General features: G+C 41.8%; 1 long non-coding RNA gene across 4 annotated transcripts in view; it reads right to left on the minus strand.

Annotated features, from left to right (window-relative positions):
* LOC137315165 (uncharacterized) overlaps nt 1-22,805 on the minus strand; it is an 87,899-nt gene that overhangs the window by 24,702 nt on the left and 40,392 nt on the right. The gene's annotated exons all lie outside the window — the stretch shown is intronic.

Below are 22,805 nucleotides of genomic sequence, written 5' to 3' on the forward strand. Positions count from 1 at the left end.
GGTTCTCCCACAGTGCTGTTTGGAAGGGAGTTCAAGGATTTTGACCCAGCGACGATAAAGGAACTGCGATATATTTCCAAGTCCGGATGGTGTATGACTTGATACAAATGGTTCACTTTTAAAGGTTGTGCAGGAACAGAGAGACCTGGGGTGCACGTACACAAATCTTTGAAGGTGACAGGGCAAGTTGAGAAGGATGCGCAGTAAAAGGGTCTCCACACCTGCCATATTCCCATTCCTGCTCCCTAATGTAAAGCAGTCAGATAACTATGTGGCCCTAGATTCTTCGAAACATTCCAAACTCATATTATTAGAGACATACACGTCTTCCAGTTGCGTTAGTATGTTTAGTTCTTCAATGAATCGTGTGTCGAAGTGCACACTCCTGGCGAGACACCTGAGAGCTGCGTTTTGATAACCCGACGCCGACCCGGAAGCAGGTTCCGATCTCTGAAGGGAAATGATGAACCAATTGGATCTTTGTGACAATCCGGCAATTTTTTTTTGCATATTCTTTTCCAAGATTATTATATTTAGCTTTCCAACTCGCAATGATATAATTGGACCTCACTGCCTCTGATTTCTAGTTCCCGATATTAATAAAGTACACAACACGGATTTACTTACAATACAGTAGTAGGACAGGCCTGAATATCCTCAATTTAAAACATGAATTAACTTATTTCAAAGATAGTCTGACTTCGTAATATGAGGTCCTGATATCACTGTAATAGTATATTGTTAACGTGTGCATTTTTAACTTTCAGTTAACACCCTGCTGCATTTCCTATGCCCTATGCAAGGGTATTCGATATTTAGGCAGGACAGGCAAAAAGGAAAAGGAGGTGGGGTGGCGTTGTTAGTAAAGGATGAAAACAGAACAATAGTGAGAAAGGATATTGGCTCAGAAAATCAAGATGTAGAATCAGTTTGGGTGAAGTTAAGAAGCACCAAGAGGCAGAAAACACTGGTCGGGTTGTCTATAGGCCTTCAAACAATAGTGGTAATATAAAGGATGGGAACAAACAGGAAATTAGAGATGCGTGTAACAAAGCTACTACAGTAATCATGGATGACATTAAGCTGCATACAGACTGGCCAAACCAAATTAGCAATAATATTGTGGAGGATGAATTCCTGGAGTATGTACGAGATTTTTGTTTTAGACAAGGACACTAAGGAGCCAACAAGGGAACAGGCCATCCTAGATTGGGTATTGTGCAATGAGAAGGGGTTAATTAATAATCTTGTTGTGCAGGGTCCTTTAGGCAAGAGTGACATAACTTGATAGGATTCTTCATTAAGACGGAAAGTGAAGTAGTCCAATCCGAAATTAGGGTCCTAAATCTAAACAAAGGAAACAACGAAGGTATGAGGAGTGAGTTGGCTATGATAGATTGGGAAGCTTCATTAAAAGGCATGACAGTTGATAGACAATGGCTAACATTTAAGGAACAAATGCATGCATTGCAATAATTATACATTCCGTTCTGGCACAAAAACACAAAAGGAAATGCGGCCCAATCATGGATAACAAAAGAAATTAAGGATAGTATTGTAGCCAAAGAGGATATAAAGTTGCCAGAAAAAGTAGCAAGACTGAGGATTGGGAGCAGTTTAGCATTCAGCAAAAAAGGACCAAAAGATTGATTGAGGGGAGAAATAGAGTATGAGAGTAAACTTGCAAGGAACATAAAAGTGGACTGTAAAAGCTTCTACAAGTATGTAAAAAGGAAAAGATTAGTGAAGACAAATGTAGGTCCCTTGCAGTCAGAAACGGGAGAATTTATGATTGGGAACAAGGGAATTGGAGAGCAATTAAACAAATACTTTAGTTCTGTCTTGACGGAAGAGGACACAAATAACTTCCCAGAAATGCTAGTGAACCAAGAGACGAGTGAGAAGGAGGAATTGAATGAAATTAGTATTAGTGAAAAAAATAGTGCTGGAGAAATTAATGGTACTTAAAGCCGATAAATCCCCAGGTCCTGATAATCTACATCCCAGAGTACTAAAAGAGGTAGCCATGGTAAGAGTGGATGCATTAGTTGTCACCTTCCAACACTCTATACAGTGTGGAACAGCTCCTGCAGAATGGAGGGTGGCAAATGTAATCCCATTATTTAAAAATGGAGGGAGAGAGAAAATAGGGAACGACAGACCGGTTAGCCTAGCATCAATAGTAGGTAAAATGCGAGAGTCTGATATAAAGGTTGCGATAACAGGACACTTCGATACTATCAACGGAATTAGGCAAAGTCAACATGGATTAATGAAAGGGAAATCATGTTTGACAAAGCTACTGGAGTTTTTTGAGAATGTAACTGGTAGAATAGATAAGGGAGAACCAGTGGACGTGGGTTATTTGGATATTCAGAAGGCTTTTGACAAAGTCCCATGTGGAAAACTCAAAGCACATGGGATTGGTGGTAATATACTGGCATGGATTGAAAATTAGTCAACATTCAGGGAACAGAGAGTAGGAAAAAATGTTTTTTTTTCTTGGTGACAGGCAGTGACTAGTGGGGCACAGCAGGGATCAGTGCTTGGGCCTCAGCTATTCACAATATATATATATCAATGATCTGCATGAGGGAACCAAATGCAATATTTCCAAGTTTGTGACGACACGAAACTATGTGGGATCGTGAGTTGTGAGGAGGATGCAAAGAGGTTTCAAGGTGATTTAGACAAGTTGAGTGAGTGGCCAAATACATGGCAGATGCAGAATAATATGGATAAATGTAAAGTTATCCACTTCAGAAGGAAAAACAGAAAGGCAGAGTATTATTTAAATGGTGACAGATTGAGAAATGTTGATGTACAAAGGGACCTGGGTGTTCTTGTACACCAGTCTCTGAAAGCAAACATGCAGATGCGGCAAGCAGTTAGGAAGGCAAATGGTATGTTGGCCTTAATTGGAATGAGGATTTGAGTACAGGAGTAAGGATGTCTTACTGTAGTGATACAGGATGTGGAGATGCCGGTGATGGACTGGGGTGGACAAATTTCAGCAATCTTACAACACCAGGTTATAGTCCAACAGTTTTATTTAATTAATCACAAGCTTTCGGAGCTTACCTCCTTCGTCAGGTGAGTCGTTGGTGTTCAGACAGGTTAGCCACGGAAAACATTACATCCCAGTATACTGAATACCCAATAGGTCAGATTACACAGACAAAGAGAGAAAGAGACCCGGAAGGCAGAGAGAGAGAAAGAGAGAATTTACAGTTGTATTAAAAACAGATAACTTTTTTTCCCCGCTGGTCGGGGAACACTTCAGCAGTCAAGAACATTCAGCCACCGATCTTCGGGTAAGCGTTCTCCACGGCGGCCTTCGAGACACACGACAACGCAAAATCGTCGAGCAGAAATTGATAGCCAAGTTCTGCACCCATGAGGACGGCCTCAACCTGGATCTTGGGTTCATGTCACGCTACACATAACCCCACCAGCGGGAAAAAAAGTTATCTGTTTTTAATACAACTGGACATTCTCTCTCTCTCTGCCTTTCGGGTCTCTTTCTCTCTTTGTCTGTGTAAACTGACCCATTGTGTATTCAGTATACTGGGATGTAATGTTTTCCGTGGCTAACCTGTCTGAACACCAACGACACCTTTGATTGCTGTGACCGTCTCCCAGCCTAATATATGCTATGCGATTTTAGAACCTCACTCACCTGACGAAGGAGGTAAGCTCCGAAAGCTTGTGATTAATTAAATAAAACTGTTGGACTATAACCTGGTGTTGTAAGATTGCTTACATTTGTAGTTATACAGGACCTTGGTGAAACCACACCTGGAGTATTGTGTGCAGTTTTGGCCTCCTGACCGAAGAAATGATACACTTGACATAGAGCGAGTGCAGCGAAGGTTCACCAGACTGATTCCTGGGATGGCAGGACTGTCGTATGAGGAGAGATTGAGTCGAGTCGGCTTGTATTCACTCAAGTTTAGAAAAATGAGAGGGGATCTCATTGAAACAAATAAAATTCTGAGAGGGCTCGAGAGACTGGATGCAGGGAGGATGTTTCCCTGTCTGTGCGGTTTAGAATGAAGGGGTCACAATCTCAGGATATGAGGTAGGACATTTAGGACTGAGATGAGGAGAAATTTCTTCACTCAGAGGGTGGTGAACCTGTGAATTCTCTACCACAGAAGGCTGTGGAGGCTAAGTCAATATTTAAGAAGGAGCTCGATAGATTTCTTGACACAAAAGTCATCAAAGGGTATGTGGAGAGAGCGGCAATATGGTATTGAGATAGACGATCAGCCATGATCATATTAAGCAAGCTAGAAGGGCCGATTGACCTAATCCTGCTGCTATTTTCTATGTTTCTATGTTTCTTTTTTTCCCACATACGAAATTCTGTGTTTTTTTCCGAACGTTGGCTCCACCAGTTCTGAAAGCACGCCTGGTCCGCACGGTTCCTATGGCTACATGTATTCTGTCTATTCTCGGTGTAATTGAGTTGTGCATTGGGACTCAGGAGTCCAAATTCATTGGTTTGCACCTCCCTCCTTTGCCAATTGCATTGAGTCACATGTCAGGAACCCTCGCATGTATGACGCATGACACTAATTATATTCTCAGGCCTTGCAACGGCACCAACGCCACCTCATTAATCCAGTCCGGTATGGTATTGTTCCGTTACATTTTATGAGCAGTTGGGAAATGTCCCCTTTCATGAGAAGGTCTTAGTGTTTCCGAAAAGTACTTTTATCTTACAATGAAGACTGGTTCTGACCAGTCAGTGGAATTCCAGCGTTAAAGTGAGAAACTACGGAGGCTCACGGCCCTTTCTGAAATTGGGCACTCAATCTAACTGGACACACTGGCGCAGTACTGAGAGAGTGCTGCATTGCCACAGGACTTTTTGATCAGACGTTAAACCGAGGCCCAGTAAAAGGTGGACAGACAAGTTCCTATTGGGGTAGATCAGAGATTCCCTCCCCACCTCGCAAATACCGAAACAGGATAGCTGGTCATTCATCTTAAAGTCTACATCATTAAAGCAATAGATAATATAGAAATGTATAAAGTGGTCACATGGAAGTGTCGGTGTGTCGCCCTCAGTGATACGGGCGCCAGCTCCCCAAGGGAACAAATTACTGACATGATTCTCTGAGGAGCTTATAACATCTGCAACAATTCTATCCTAATCCTACACTTAATACATTCTCACTGGCAGTATCACTGTCCGTGCTGATCTATAGCCTGGAGATTACAGTTAGCTATATATTTATATATAATATATCATTCAAAAGTTTTCAATTAAAGGACATCGTTTCATACAGAGAATATGCAATCCTATATGGCTCATAATACTTGCAGGTAGATGCAGCGGGATTGAGCTGGTATATAGTTATAGAGTTCCAAATATTCGAGTGGGAGGCGCTCGGTGATGGGCCGGGAGTGCACTGATGTGTTAGAAGTCGCTGGGAAGGGGGATGTGAGTGATTGGGACAGATTAGTCAGCGGCAGGACCTGATCAATGTCCTGCGGAGCGCTCGGTGATGGGCCGGGAGTCTACTGATGTGTTAAGGGTTGGTGGGAAGGGGGAATGTGAGGGGCTGGAACAGATTAGTCAGTGGCAGGACCTGGTCAATGTCCTGCAGGGTGCTCGGTGATGGGCCGGGAGTGTACTGATGTGTTAAGAGTTGGTGGGAAGGGGGAATGTGAGGGGCTGGAACAGATTAGTCAGCGGCAGGACCTGGTCAATGTCCTGCAGGGTGCTCGTTGATGGGCCGGGAGTGTACTGATGTGTAAATTGATGCTGTGAAGTGGGATGTGAGTGATTGGGACAGATTGGGTCGGCGGCAGGAACTGATCAATGTCTCGCAGGGCGCAGAGGATTTACAATGATATCGCTGCCAAAAATACCACCAACACTCCGAATGACATTTCCTTCATTCTCAACTCCACTGACATGCTGTGAAATATAAGCAGCCGATTTATTGAATCAGGTGTCTCTTCCCCGGTGACTCTCACCTGTTTATTACCAGGTCGTCATTTCAGTTCTCCTGACCCTGTACCAGTGGACATTTTGTCCTTTTCAAACAACACTGTACGCTGCCACCTGCAATGATTTGGTTGTCGAAAACAAATATCTCAGTTCATTAATAATGTTTCCACACTTGAAACGGGCAATGAGCCTTTAAAGCATTGATCATTTGTGAAAGTCCTGCATAGTACAGCTCGGTACACAAAGGAAGCAAGCCAATTTCTTCAAACAGCGACTCCATGGTGGATATTACTGACGGTTAACACTCGACACCAAGTACTGGCAGCAAAGTGTCAGCCGTGACTCTCTCACCCCTGGGGCAGAAGGTCATGGGTTTACTTCCTACTCCAGAGACTTGAGCTAAATACCCAGGCTCACCCTACCATGCAGTACTGAGGGAGTGCTGCACTGTCAGAGGTGCCGTCTTTCGAATATGATGTTAAATCGAGGCCACATCTGCCCTCTAAGTTGGACGTCAAAGATCCCAAAGCATTATTTCGAAGAAGAGCAGAGGAGTTCCCTCCGGTGTCCTGACAAATATATTTCCCTCAACCAGCATCACTAAAACAGATGACCTGGTCATTATCACATTGCTGTTTGTGGGATCTTGCTGTGCGCAATTAGCTGCCGAATTTCCTACATTACAACAGTGGCTACACTTGAAAAAAAGTATTTAATTGGCTGGAAAGCGCTTTGGGTCGCCCTGAAGTCGTGAACAGCGCTACATAAATGCAAATCTTTCCTTAGACGCTTTTCAATAACATTTAGCACATGCCTGACAGCATTGATATCATAACCAGTAGCATTTGCATTATTCTCAAAACCAATCACCACTGAAATAAGCATTGATTTTCATACCTTTTAGAATTTAACCCTATCAAAGAGCATTAATCTATCCCTGAGATCAATGCAATAAAACCAAGGACTTTAATCCATATGAATCAGGATTAATCCCATTCATATTTTCCTGGCGCATCCCATTCATCCCTGCTCCTAGCATTGCCGATATTCATACCAACATTCGCTAAACTATCTCCTCAGTCTCTCACAATATTGTTTGGTCCATTTGTCGATTTTTGCCATTTTTAAACATATGGAGCTTTCTGCAGATTTCAGCCTTGATATCATTATATTGCACCTTTCGCTGTTTCCTGATCATCGCAATCCACCCCCTCCAAGTTTACATGGTTCAGAAGAAATATGACTAAAACTATCAATTTTGGTTGCAGCTGTTTGAACCGCTCAACACGGGCGGGTTCGCCCCGAATTTACATAATGACTTATGTTTTCATGTCTGCAGGAAATCAGAACTAAGAAGTCTGTCACAAGTGTTGCCTCACCCAAAAACGCCATTTATTAATTCAATTTGTAAACTAATCGATTAAGCTGAAGTGAGATCAGTTAATGGACAGACAGCAAGAGTTGTTAATATGTGGCCTCACCTGTGTGTCGTCAAGTACAAAGCCTGATTTAAGATCTAAGCTTTCGGCCGAAGTCCTTGTTATTTTGCTGCAAAACAGCACTCAGCTCGCAAAATGCAGGTCAATGGCCCATAACTGAGCACAGGTCCCATACCATTCATCTGTAGCGTCTCGTTATCTTGTGACCTGCAGCCGAATAAAAAAAGAACTGGTGCCGAGAAACATTTGAAATGTTGGGTCGTGGCTCTGCTGTGCGATTTGTTTGCAACGCTTTGACCTGTTCTCCAAGGTGATACATATTTTAATAATCATCAGTCTGTGCTTCACATCATTAAAACTGACCGATCTGTTTTTAGACACTTGCTGAATAACATCGAATCGGTTTAGCTCCGAAATATTTGATGCACTTTTCGCAATCATTTCCCACGAAGAAACTGCAGACCCGAGCTGTTTAACAGACGGCTACTTATCTCTGAAATTATTTGCTCTTAAACATGTACTCGCTTTAAGATCTGATCCTGGTTGAAAAGTTGTAAGAGGAACTGAAACAGCAGGATTTGGGCCCGGATCTCCCCCTCTCAGCCATAACTTGAAATGTGTATCTTCCATACAGCTTAAAGCCCACTTACTTTAAACCTCGTGATAAGGAGAGAGAATAGAATAGCTTTCGATAAATGACATAATCTTATTCCGTATGTATCGCAAGCCGATTGTATTTTAATAAGTTGAGGAGGTTGTTCTGGACGGTGATTGATGCGAGGAACAGATGATGTTGAAGTAATGAGGTAATGGCGACAACGCACAACGAACGAGTCAGTTGCTTGTTTTAGTTCCCTAACGATACGAAAACGTCAAGCTATTAGTGGCACCGGGGGGAACCCCGCCTGTGTGTTGCGGTGAAAGCCGTCGAAATTAATTGGCTGAACTGAAGTCAGTATTTACTTATTAAAACCATTCGGATTGAACCTAGATCGATACTATTGATGGATTGATTTGTTTTATTATGTTATATTATAAAAATGTAAATATATTAGCACATGTGTGAATGGAGAAATAAACCTCACTGTCCGGAGAAGAAGGAACATGCATTTCTATAACGCCTTTCACGGCCTCATGACGTCCCAAAGTGCTTCACAGCCAATGAAGTACTTTTTGAAATGCAGTCATTGTTGTGTAAGGAACATGTGGATGTTTATATTGCTCAAATCTCAACATTCCGGTTAAGAGACTACGTCGTGATTCAATTGGACAGGCATTCCTTGATTTATATTGACGGAGGAACATTCAGATATCAAAAGTGTTCAGTGCAACTTAGATTCATAGAATGGTTACAGCACAGAAGGAGGCCATTCGGCTCGTCGAGCCCGTGCCTGTTCTCTGCAAGAGCAATCCAGCTCGTCCCACTCCCCTGCCCTTTTCCCCGTAGTCCTGCAAATGTTTCCCTTCAAGTACTTATCCAATTCCCTTTTGAAAACCACGATTGGATCTGCCTCCACCACCCCCTCAGGCAGTCCATTCCAGATCATAACCACTCGCTGTGTAAAACAGTTTTTCCTCCTGTCGCCTTTGGTTATTTTGCCAATCACCTTAAATCTGTATCCGCTGCTTCTCGAACCTTCCACCAATGGGATCAGTTTCTCTCTATCGACTCTGCCTGGACATCAGGTGATTTTGAACACCGCTATGAAATATCCTATCAACCTTCTCTGCTGGAAGGTGAACAACCCCAGCTTCTCCAGTCTATACACATAACTGAAGTCCCTCATCCATGGAACCAAGCTAGTAATTCTTTTCTGCACCGCCTCCAAGTCCTTGACATCCTTCCTAAAGTACAGTCCCCAGAATTGGACACAATACTGCTGTTGTGGCGGAACTAGTGTTTTATAAAGGTTCATCATAACCTCCTTGAAGTTTGGAGATTCCCATAGCTCTGGCTAGGATAACACCGGGGTAAACAGAGACAGAGCTGGATACACAAAATCTTATGCATATTGTCGAGACAAGGAAGCCATGTTACCAGGAAACAGAAAATGAGCGGGAACATTGATAATGGCGTATGTAGATTATCATGGACAGGCCACACTAAACTGCTGGCAGGTTGCCAAATTGGCTGCTGAGGCAGAAAAAATAAGCAAACTCGCAGAGGCAAATACAGTCTATGTAAACCAAATTATACACCAGATCTCACCAAAATATTAACGTCTACAAATAGAAGAAGACTGCATAGACAACTAAATCACAGAATCGTTGCAGCACAGAAGGATGCCATTCGGCCCATCGAGCCTGAGCAGGCTCCCTGTAAGAGCAATCCAGTTAGTATACCCAGCTCTTTTCCTGTAGCCCTGCAGTTTTATTTCTCTTCAAATATTTATACAATTCCTTTCTGAAAGCTGCGAGTAAATCTTCTTCCACCGTCCTTTCAGGCAGTGCATTCCATATCATAACCACTCGCTGCGTAAAAAAGTTTTTCCTCACTTCGCCTTTGGTTCTTTTGCCAATCATCTTAAATCTCTGTCCTTTGTTTCCGGACCCTTCTGCCAATGGGAACAGTTTCTCTTTGTTTACTTTATTTAAACTCTTCATGATTTTGAACACTTCTATCGAATGCCCTCTTATCTTTCTCTGCTCCAAGGAGATCAACCCCAGCTTCTCCAGTCTATCCACGTAACTGAAGTCCCTCATTCCTCGAACCATTCTAGTAATTCTTTTCTGCACCCCCTCGAAGGCCGTCACATCCTTCCTAAAGGGCGATGCCCAGAATTGGACACAATACTCCAGTGTTTAATGAAGGCTCATCATAATCTGTTTGATTTTGTACTCTATGCCTGTATTTAAAAAGCACATGATTCCATATGCTTTTTTAACCGTTTCCTCAACCTGTCCTGCCACCTTCAAAGGTTTGCGCACTCATACCCCCAGATCTCTCTGTTCCTGCACCACCTTTAGAATTGTACCACTGGGCCACTGAATCATTATTCCTGAAATAAAGGTATTTATATTCAGCCATGGGAGCAAATGCCCTTACACTTGTTTATCTGCCTGCTTCACACTGTAGAAATTATGATATGCATTAGGCATCCAAGAACGAGGAATTCCATGGAAGGCGCAGCCAGGGTAAGCACATTGTGGAAAAGAGGGGAACATTCAGCATAAACATTGCTTTGGATTGATGTGGTTGTTGACACTGATGTTCGGGGTAATCAGTGCATGGGATGGCCCTAATTGTGTTGGTAAATACAGGTAAGGTTAGCGTTAGTGCCAATATCAACAGAATACTGAGCAGACGCCTGCGGAGTGTGTCAGTGTTTCTGCCACTGGGACTGGTGATGACATTGCTGATGTCATTGGGATAGAGGTCAGATATAAGTGAGAGAGGTATTCTACTCTCCTAACTCACCATTCCTTAGAAATCCCAACTGCCTCTTTTATGATTCAAAGATTTTGCTTCCACTGCCCCACCGGAAGACCATTCCCATGAGTGGCCATTCTTTGTGGAGAGAAGTGCTTTCTTACATCAGTCCTGAACTTTCCTTTTACCCGATTCCACCTGTTTCTTATTGACCTGCAGTCGTGGATTAACTTGAAGTAGAGCTCGGGTTTAACCTTTCCGCGTCCACTAATACATCCGCCTTCTTTAAAGTCCAAATAATCCACCCTTTACTGGTCTTAGCTCCGAACCCGGCCCTCTGACAGTAGAGATGACCTCAGTTGCCCTTCTTTGCACCGCTCCCAGGGCTTGGACCATTCTGCTGCGCCCCAATGTCCCGAATTGGAATCTGTATCCAAGGCGTGACTTGACCGGGTCACGATATAGCGTCAGCATGACAGTCTTTGAACTGTGCCTTACTGAGATGGCAATGTAGCCCAGCATTCCGTTTCCTTCATAAATATGGCTCTGTTCTCTACTATATTGCAATGGACCATTGTTCTGCTTTAGCATCTGGCTGCAAATAATCGGCTGGATACAGACAGAAAGGAAAATCAGGTAGGGAGAATCTGTTAGTCAAGAAGGAGGAAAATCGGACGGGCTCCTTTACCAAGGAACGATTCTTTCCACCTGATTTTCCTTTTTCCGCTGGTGTTACTGTAGGCCCAGACCCTGAAGACACAAACCTACCCACCCCCAACCACCTCCATCTCTTTCAGCTTCTCCCTCATTGAGTTGCACACAATCAAGTAAGCTTGTTCTGCATTTTCCTTCCAATGTTAATTAGCTAAATGATATTTCATCTGTCGTAATCCGGCCCACATTAAAATATTACTGAGGTTTTCACGTAAGCCACGGATTTTTCTATTAGAGTCCCTTCCTTTTATCAATGATTTGGACCAACTTACATGACTTTCTGAATTGGGGCCACTTTAAAACTCAGAAAATGTAAAACTCTTGATGACCATCCCTGGGGGACTGCGTTCATCTTCCAAGCCCTAAATCAGTCCCCAAATTACTACCAGCTGCTTACCCTCATCAAGACAATGGCTTACCCATCTCCAGGTTTTACCAATGATAACAATGGAAAATAAAACCGAGCCAGGTGTAAAACAGGTTTTCGATTCGTTATCACCCGACATTCTCCCGGCAGTGAGTAAAAATTACTCGCCCCCCGTGAAGTTACAACACATTGTCATTCGGGATCGAGTGACTGAGCACGTGAACAAATATCAAATGTTCAGAGAGAGCCAGCACGGCTTTGTTAATGTAAGTCATGTCGGCCTAATCAAGTCGAATTTTATGAGGAGGTCACTATTAAGTTAGACGTGGAAGTTTCTGTGGATGTTTTCTGTATGGAGGGCCAGAAGGCGTTCGATCAGGTTCCACACAGGTGATTATTAGAAAAAATAGGTGTGAACGGAATTGAAAATAGCCCTTTGACAAAGGTTGGAAATTGGATGGGAGATCGGAGACAGGGAGAGGGGATAACGGGTACGTTGTTAGATTGAGAGGATCTGAGAAGTGGTCTTCTCCAATGATCTATCTGTTTCTGGCTTCAACTTCTCACCATAGTTAATAATGCCTTGGGTGACGGAATGGAAATTTGTATCTCCAAGTTTGCAGATTACACTAATTAGGAGGGATAGTTTGTAGTGCAGATGGGAGCAGGGTGTTGAAAAGGACATAGGCAGATTAAGTGAGTGGGAAAATCTGTGGCAGATGGAGTTCAAGACACAAGAATGATGAATCGGAGAATTGTCTAAATCGTAGGAAGCTTGGAACTGTAGAGGCGCATAGAGATTTGGGAGTCCAAGTGCACCAATCATTAAAAGCTAGTAGACAGTTACAAGAAGTAATCGAAATGGTGAATGGAATGTTGGCCATTTCTCAAGGAGGGTGGAATACAAAGAGAAGGAAGTTACGCATCAGTTGTACAGACTCTTGATATAAGTCTCGGTGTCCCAGATAGAATAACTATAGTTAGCTATTAAAATATATATCCACATATTTTTACACATTCTGGAATAGCTATCTAAGCTTAGGTCTGTAATATTCGAGACAATGCTTCATTAACCGTCCAGGAGAAGATATAAGAAATATGAAGTAGTAAGTATATCATGAATCAGTCAATAAGACGGAGGGGAGGAAACGGTATGAATACGCTTATGTTATGCATGCACGGGAAAGAGACAAGGCTCCAAATGCTCAATCAAATGTGCAATGTCCAGAGTGCAAAAAAGAACCGAACACATCAAAGGCATGCACAACAAATGGTAGCAGCTAACCTCACCACTAAACGAGCTCACGTGTCAACAGTATACACACAGAACGTGATGACATATGGTACCCACATTACCTAATTAAACATGTAATAGATAAAACACACTGGAGCTCATGGGGAACTTCAATTCTGAAGGATTCCTTGGTATGTGAGTATTGGTTTCGATATCGCACATGCACAGCGTGTAAGGGCTATTGTTTTATTATCTACTTGAGTTCGTTTGATAACATTTATTTACCAGACGTTTCAGTGTTTCTTAGTCCTCGAAGAAATTTACCATTGTGGGGGAGTACAAAACTAGGGTAAATAAATATAATCGTAAATATAATATTAAATCCAATAATGAATTCAGGAGAAACTTCTTACTCAGGCAGTGGTGAGAATGTGGAACTCGTTATCACAGGGAGTGGTTGATGTGAACAGCATAGATGCATTTAAGGGGAAACTGGATGAATTCATGAGCGAGAAAGGAATAGAAGGATATGTTGATCGGCTGAGTTCAAGTAAGTTGCGAGGAGGCTCGTGTGTATTATAAATACCGGCATAGACCATTTGGGCCGAATGGCCTGTTTCTGAACTGTAACATTCCATGTAATTCCATGTAATAACGGTCAATATCCCATTAGCCTTTTTGATTGATTTTTGTACCCGTTCAGCAGCTTTAAATGATTTGTACACTTGGATTCCCAAATCTCGTTGATCCTCTACAGTTCCTAATCTCTCAGTATCTAGAAAATTCTCCGATTTATCTTTCTTAGTGACCTCCCACTTGCCCACATTGAAATCCATCTGCCATAGTTTTTCCCACTCACTTAATCTGTCTTAGTCGCTTTGTAACTTTCTGTTCCCACCCACACAACTTACTGTTCCTCATAATTAATGTCATCTGCAGACTTGGATATACAACTCCCGTTCCTTCATCCAAGTCATTAATAAAGGTGGTGAAACTTTGAGGCCCCAGAAAAGATCCCTGGAGCACATCACTTATCAGATCCTGTCAATCTGATTACACACCTTTTATCCCAACTCTTACCTTTTCCCAATAATGTTTTGTATGGAACTTTATCGAATGCCTTCTGGAAGTCCGTTTAAATAATATCCATAGAAATACCCTTGTCTGGATCGGAATAAAAGCTAATTTGATGGGGATGTGAATGGAACAAGGGCAGGTAAGCTCGAATAAAACTGACAAACAAAGAAATAGAACGGCAGTGGGAAATATTTAAAACGGTGATCAATAGTTCCCCGGATAAATATATGCCTCTTAAAATCCAGAACCAAATACATATACAACAAATGAAAGGATGACAGAAGGGAATACGAAGAGCTTCGGAAAGAAATACAAGAACAATTAGGAGGCGAAAAACAACCACGAGATTAAATTGTCAGGGATATAAAAAATAAATACTAACGTATTCTATAGAAACATAAATAACAAGAGAAAAATCAGGATAGGAATAGGGCCACTAAGCGAAGGACACGATAAACTCAGTGGTAATGACAGCGAAATGGTAGTAATATTGAATAATTACTTTGCCTCCGTATTTACCAGGGATACTAATAAGGTGGGCAGGACATTAGGAGAAGAGATCGAAAAAGCTATGAAAACAATTAAGATGGAAAGGAGGAGAGATAATTGATAACATAATCAAACTTAAGGAGAATAAGATCCCTGGTCCGGATGGATTGCATCTGCGATTGTTTTTAAAGATAGGGAAGAGATAGCAGAGGCGCTATTGCATGTCTGTAAGAATAGACTAGAAATAGGAATAGTGCCAGAAGGCGAGGGGACAGCTTATGTTAGTGCTATATTATTTTTTAAAAGGGATAGAACAAGTCCAGGAAACGATAGAATAGTTAGTTTAACGTCGGAAGTAGGAACGATAATGGAATCTTTACTCAAAGATGAAATAGAAAGACATCTAGAGAATGAAATTATAATAAGGAAGATTCAGAAATGATTTCAGAATGGAAGGTCATGCTGACCAACCTTATTGAATTCCTTGAAGAAGTAACAGAAAGACTAGGCTAGGGTAATACAGTAAATGTAATATATTTGGATTTTGAAAAGGCCTTCGATGAGGTACAGCATTGTAGACTCATGGTGAAGGTCAGAGCATGTGGACTCAGGGGGCAGGTAGCAGAATGGATTGCAAATTGGCTACAAAACAGAAAATAGAGAGTAGGGGTTAAGGTTTGCTTCTCAGGCTGGCAAAAGGTGGGAACTGGTGTTCCACAGATATCGGTACTGGGACAACTGTTCTTCTCAATGTACATGAACGAATTTAATTCAGGAATCGGAAGTACACTTTCAAAATTTATAGGCGACACAAAATTGGGATGTTTTAGTTAATACAAAGGAAGAATGCGTCAAAATGCAAAAGGACGTTAATAAACTCGCGAAAGTGTGTGTAATTGACAAATCAATTTCAATATTGATAAGTGTGAGGTGATGCATTTTGGCAGGAAGAATAAGGAGACCACATACTGCTTGGATAGTAAGGGTTAAATAGGATAGAGGAGTCAAAGGATCGTGGGGTAAAGATACACAAATCACAAAAAGTAGCGACACGGGTTAATAAGGCTACAAAAAGGCAAGTCAAGCACTAGGGTTCATTTCGAGAGGGATAGAATTGTAAAGCAGAAAAGTTACGTTGAACTTGTATAGAACCTTGATTGGACCACACTTGGAGTATTGTGCACATTTCTGGTCTCCATATTATAAAAAAGATGTAGACGCATTGGAGAGGGTGCAAAAAAGATTCGCAAGGATGATACCAGAACTGAAAAGATATCCTTATCAGGAAAGGCTGAACAGACTCTCTCGAGAAAAAAAGACTGAGGGGTGAACTGATACAGGTGTTTAAGATAATGATGGGGTTTTTAGAATTGATCAGGAGAAAATGTTTACTCTTGTCGGGGAGTCCTAAACTAGAAGACATAAATCTAAAATTGTCGTTAATAAATCCAATGGGGAATTCAGGAGAAACTTCTTTACCCGAAGAGTGGTAAGAATGTGAAACGCGCTACCACAAGGAGTAATTGAGGCATAGATGTATTTAAGGGTAAGCTGGATAAGCACATGAGGGGAAATGGAATAGAAGGGTATCGAGATAAGCTTGGATGAATTAAGGAGGGAGGAGGCTCGTGTGGAGAATAAACGCCGGCACAGATCAGTTGGGGCGAATATCCTGTTTCTTTGCAGTAGTTTCGATTTAACTTGATATGCTTTATTCATGGCCGCCTCAAAAAAATCATCCAGATGAGCCAGATGTCACTTACCCTTAACAAAGCCATGCTTGTTCTTTCTGAACGGCTGCTATTTGTTCACGTGCTCTTTCACTCTCTCTCTAATGAAAGACTCTGGTAACTTCTTCATAACTTATGTTAAACAGCAAAGTTTGCAGTTTCCTGGTTTCTCTCTCTCAGCCCTATTAAATAATAAAGTGACATTAGCAATTTCCAATCTAACTGCACAATTACCGAACCAACAAATCATAGAAAGATTATGACGAACGCTTCTATATTTTCCTCACCTTCTTCCTTTAATTCCCTGGCCTGGAATCCATCCGGTTCAGGTGATTTATCTATCTTAAATCCCATTATTACCTCCATACCTTTTTTTTTTTACCAATATTGAATACAATGAGATATACCCCTTGATTTATTTTTAGTTTCTCTTCCAACACTGATATTTTATCCGCTTCCTGTACTGTGAACACGGACACAAAGTGCTCGTTTAATAAATTCGCCATGAACTTGTTAACTATTACAGTATTAGTTGCATCTGTCTTTAATGGCTTGCATCTCACTGAGCCACACTCTTATTCTTAATATATTCAGAAAATCATTTACTATTAGCCTTTATATTACTTGGAAGTTTTTCATTATTCCTTTTTTACAGCTATTAATATTTTCTTTGTGACCTTTTGTTGTTCTCTGTATTGTTCCCAGTCTGCTGGATTACAACTTTTCTGGGCATTGATGTAAGGTTAATATCCTACAACCGTGCTAGCAGTGAAACGTGTTTCAATAATTGTGCAGATCAGCTCAGTCAAGACAATAGGGAATCAATGAGTTGAAAAAGGGGGGAGTGGTCAGGTGAGGGGGAATTTAGAAATCTAAACAGAAAAGTCAAGGCAATAGAGCAGTCGAGTGATTTGGGTAAAGAGAAGCAGAGTGTGACAGGAAGGGATAGAGAGTTTAACGGTAATCGCGCGTCAGTGAATAAAGTCAAAGAAGGGAAAAAATGGTAAAAAATAAAATTAAAGGCGCTTTATCTGAATACATGAAACATGAAACATTCGTAACAAGATAAACGAATTCGTGGCACAAATAGGGATAAGTGGATTTGATAGCTTTTACAGAGACGTGGTTGAAAGGTGACCAGGATTGGGAACTAAATATTCCAAGGTAATTGACGTTTCGAAAAGACAGGCAGAACTTGGGATAGCCCTGATAATAAAGGATGACATAAGGACAGTAGTGAGAAAGGATCTTAGCTCGGAAGATCCGGAATTAGAATCAGTATGGGTGGAAATATGAAATAACAAGGGGAAGAAAACATTGCTGGGAATAGTTTATAGGCCCACTCATAGTAGCTATACCGTTTGACACATAATTAATCAAGAAATAAGATGAATTTGTAACAAAGGGAATGCAATAATCGTGGCGGACTTTAATCTTCATATGGACTGGACAATTCAAATTGGCAAAAGTAATCTGGAGGATGAGTTCATGGAATGTATTCGAGGCAGTTTTTTGAGAACAATGCATCATGGACCCAACCGGGGAACAGACTATTTTATTACAATCAGATGCGCAGTGGTGTGAAGTGTTTCGGGCTTTGCATTAGTTATGAAAGGGCCAGTGCAATGTTGGGGGTTAATGTGAAGAGTGCCCTCTGGGATGTATGATTGCAGCGGGTGAGATTGTCAATACAATAAATGAGAGTTGCAAAACCAGCTCCAAATGGCAGCACCAGTCACAGTATAACTACAGCTCAATAAGGAGCACGGTTTAAAGATGCCCAAATTGTACATGTGGAACTCGTACACGCTTTATTCTAATATTACAAAGTATCTGCCCGAGGGAAGGAGCTCACGCAGCATCCCTTTGTCCCTGATCTTTAAGCAAGGTCCATGCGGCTGTGTCCCTCACTCAGGGAGCTGTAAATGCTGTAAATCACCCCACACATGTTGATCTGACACTGCTCCCTGTCGCAGCATTGTACTCAGTGACTCCTCCTAGTTTTACTTCCTAAAAGTTATCTGAGAAACTCAGTCTATATGTCGCACGGGGCAGACCCGATCTTTGATATTAAGGCTCCGATAAGCACAGCAAATGGTTAATAATTGAGACTAGAACTGAAGAATATGAGCGGAGCAAACGAGTCCCTGTAACATTCCTCTTTCCACTACTTAACTGGGGAGTTCACCCGTTTAAAATAAACAAATCAAATTTTGTGCTAAAAAGGCGAACAGAGGAAACGCTTCCCAATGTTCAAAATGCTGATTCCCCAACGACATCAACACGAAAATCAAGGTTGTGATGTCAGGTGGAATTAATGCTCATGATATCAGCAATCATAACTCTGACTGAGTTGATATCAGTAATAATCATAGGGAGCCAGCATGGAGTTGTAAAGGATATGTCACGCCTGAGGAATCTGATTGATTTTTTTAAAGAGGTGTCTAAAGTAGTAGACAGGGGAATATTTCTATGGCTGTTATTTATATGGACATCCAGAAGGCATCCGATAAAGCCCCTCATAAGAGACTGTTAGCTAAAGTTGAAGCTCGTGGAATTAATGGGAAATTATTGACTTTGTTAGGAAATTGTCTGAGGGGTAGCAGACAGAGAGTAGGGATAATGGGCAGGTACTCAAATTGGCAGTATGTGACTAGTGGTGTCCCACAGGGGCAGGGGTTGGGGCCTCAACTATTCACTGTAATTATTAACGACTTAGATGACGAGACAGAGAGCCACATATCCAAATTTGCCGATGACACAAAGACAGGCAAGATAACAGTATGGATGGAAGCATAAAATTACAGAGAGATATTAATAGATTAAGTGAATGGGTAAAATTGTGGCAAATGGATTTCAATGTGGGCAAATGTGAGGCCATCCACTTTGGGCCGAAAAAAAAAATCAGAGTACATTCTAAATGTTGAAAAGCTCGAAACAGTGGAGCTCCAAAGAGACGGAGGCGTCCATGTGCAGAGATCATTAAAATATCATGGACAGATACAGAACATAATCAAAAAGTTTAATGGAATTCTGGCCCTGATATCTAGAGGATTGAATATAAGGGGGTAGAATTTATGCTACACCTAGAGAAAGCCGTGGTTAGACCACACCTGGAGAACTGTGTTCAGTTCTGGGCAATTCACCTTCGGAAGGACATATTGGCCTTGGGGGGAATGCAGCGTAGATTTTCTAGAATGATACCTGGACTCCAAGAGTTAAATTTCGATGTGAGATTACACAAACTCGGGTTGTATTCCCTGTAATTTAGGATATTAAATGAGTGATTTGATAGAAGATTTCAAGATATTAAGGGGAATTGATAGTGTAGATCGGGAGAAACTATTTCCGCTGGTTGGGGAGTCGAGGACTAGGGGACATAGTCAAAAAATTAGAGCCAGAACTTTCAGGAATGAAGTTAGGAAACGCTTCTACACGCAAAGGGTGGAGGAAGTTTGGAACTCTCTTCCACAAACGGCAGTTGATGATTGCTCAACTGTTAATTTAAAAGCTGAGATTGATAGATTTTTGTTAATCAAAGTGATTAAGTGATATGGGGCTAAGGCAAGTATCAGGAGTTAGGTCACAGATCAACCATGATTTCATTGAATGGCGAAACAAGCTCGAGGGGCTAAATGGCCTACTGCTGTTCCTAGGTTCCTATCTTACTAATTAGATCCGAAATAATTGTCATGCTGTTAACTCTACATTGTTCCATTAATACTTCCATGTTGCCAGGTTAAGTAGATGACCAAGGTTATGAGTGACAACCTCCAGTAGATGACACATATTTTCATTGCATGATTGATGATTGTGGTGTGAATCGAATAACTGGGCCCTCGTTCCAGCGAATATCAATAACAAACAATTTGGATGGTAACGTCTGGGGAGATCATCGAGGAGTTTTTCCGCTCCGGGAGCGCGTATCGGATCATTGCCAGGCAGTGATTTACACCCCATGGAAATTAATGGTCGCAAAAACACGAGAGGGGTGCGCAATTTCACGGTTTGCACTCCGGGAATATATGTACAGGGCAGCAGCGGAAAATGCACCCTTTGACTTTTACAGAGAGACCAGTATCTGTAGAATAACTCCCCAAGTCGGCGCCGTGAGTGCCGGTAGACTCGGTTATCGTGGAGGGGTGAGAAAGAACCCGTCTCTCGTCTGATGGGAAATTTACACAATTCCAACGGGAATTTTGTTTGGTGCTTTTCAGGATGTAGTGCATGTTGTTTCAGTCAGATTTATTGCAGCTGGGGCCAAGTGTTCTGCCCATGAAGATAGACCAGCGGTGTCATCTCGAACAGACGATTGGACAGCTCCAGGCCAGATAACGGCTTTTAACAGATGAGAGCTGTTGTCGGACCTTCCAAACACCAATAGCACCCGCACCATAAATTGTCAGGCAGTCCGTCAGATTGGACAATCCCCTTTCAACCAGCAGGGGTCCATGTTCGGCTCGATCTTATCGCTGGTGCACAAAGGTTGCATTGATTAAATGTTAAGCCGCTAAAGTCTCAATGTGAAGTAATTAAAAGCACAGATGACAGCAAGCGAGGAGAGTTATGGAATTCGCTTATGCAGCCAAAATATTACATAGAATGGGCTCCGCGGTCTGCACGTAATACACAGAAATATATAAAAGTTAGAACACGGAAACAGACAATTAGACTCAAGCAGACTGTGTCGCCGATTGCTCTCCAAACAAACGACGAGTTCTTATCACATTTACCCACCCCTTTTCCAGATCGCTAAAACCGCTTTTCTGCCTCCACCTGTCCAATCTAATTTTGAATGTTGACATAATTTATCTATGGGTTCTCGTCTTGACCCCTCAACCACTGGAAACAATCTGTTTCTATCTACCCTGTCCCATTCTTCAATCATTTTAAATATTAATATTATATCGTTCCATAATCGAAGTTGTTCCAACGAAGAAAGGCCCAATTTTCAAATCTATCATCATATTTATATTTCCTCACACGAAGCAGCATCCTAGTCAGTCTGTGTTGTAATATTCTTCCCACAGTGTGGAGCCCAATACTGCACACTGCATTGAAGCTGCATCCTAGTCAGTAGGTGCTGTAATATTCTTCCTATTGTCTGGAGCCCATTACTGCACACGGTCTTGCAGCAGCATCCTAGTCCGTCTGTGTTGTAATATTCTTCCTATAGTGTGGAGCCCAATACTGCACACAGTACTCTAACTGAGGTCTTATTAAGGTTTTATATCGGCTCATCATCACCTATTGGGTTTTATATTATGTGCCTCTTATAATAAACCTAGAATTCCATTAGCTTTTCCATAGCATTATCAACCTGACGCGCTGCCTTTTATGTCCTGTAAACTCATATCCCCAAATCCCTCTGCTCTTCCACAGCACTGTGCCTACTTCCATTCAGAGTATAATTGCTACTCTTGTCTTTATAAAAATGCATCAACTCACAATTACTGATATTGAATTCCATCTGCCACTTTTCAGTCCATTCCCCCATTTTATTAATATCCCTTTCCAGCTTCCTTTGGCCCTCTAAATAATTAACTATACTCCTATTTTGGGATCACGTTCAAATTTCGATACCACTTTCTCCAGTCCTAGATTCAGATCATTGGTATACGTGGTGAATGGAAGTGTCCCCAGAACCGAATTCTGTGGGATATCACTACCCAATTCCAACTACTCTGGATATAGTGAGCTCTCTGAACCGAATCCTGTGGGATATCACTACCCACTTCCAACCACTCTGAATATAGTGAGCTCTCTGAACCGAATCCTGAGGGATATTAGTACCCACTTCCAACCACTCTGAATATAGTGAGCTCTCTGTGGGATATCACTACCCACTTCCAACCACTCTGAATATAGTGAGCTCTCTGTGGGATATCACTACCCACTTCCAACCACTCTGCATATATTGAGCTCTCTGTGGGATATCACTACCCACTTCCAACCACTCTGAATATAGTGAGCTCTCTGTGGGATATCACTACCCACTTCCTACCACTCTGAATATAGTGAGCTCTCTGTTTCCTCTCTTCTAATCTCTTTTAATCCAGTTTACCCTCCTCTCCTTATTTCTATGCTCCATAATCTTGACATAATTTCCACTGTGGTAACTTGTTAAAGGCATTCTTAAAGTCCATGTATTTTGCAAACTGGATTAATAAAGGTCCAGAGGCCACAGCGCAAACCAAACTGCAGGTCCGGTGCTATTAATGCGGCTGATGCGAAGTTTGGGTTTCGTGGTTACCGCGGGGCGGCCGCTCCGTTTGTCACCGTAAAAAATATATAGTAGTAATTATTTGAGAGAGCGCATTTTTGCTGTTTTCGATGGGTTGAACTGCCATATAAGTGCGGATATTATTCTTAATATAGCATTAAAGTGTCACCAAATTATTACACTGGGAGAAGTATGGA

This window comes from Heptranchias perlo, unplaced genomic scaffold, assembly GCF_035084215.1.
Source record: "Heptranchias perlo isolate sHepPer1 unplaced genomic scaffold, sHepPer1.hap1 HAP1_SCAFFOLD_54, whole genome shotgun sequence".
In the NCBI taxonomy this organism is placed as follows: domain Eukaryota; kingdom Metazoa; phylum Chordata; class Chondrichthyes; order Hexanchiformes; family Hexanchidae; genus Heptranchias; species Heptranchias perlo.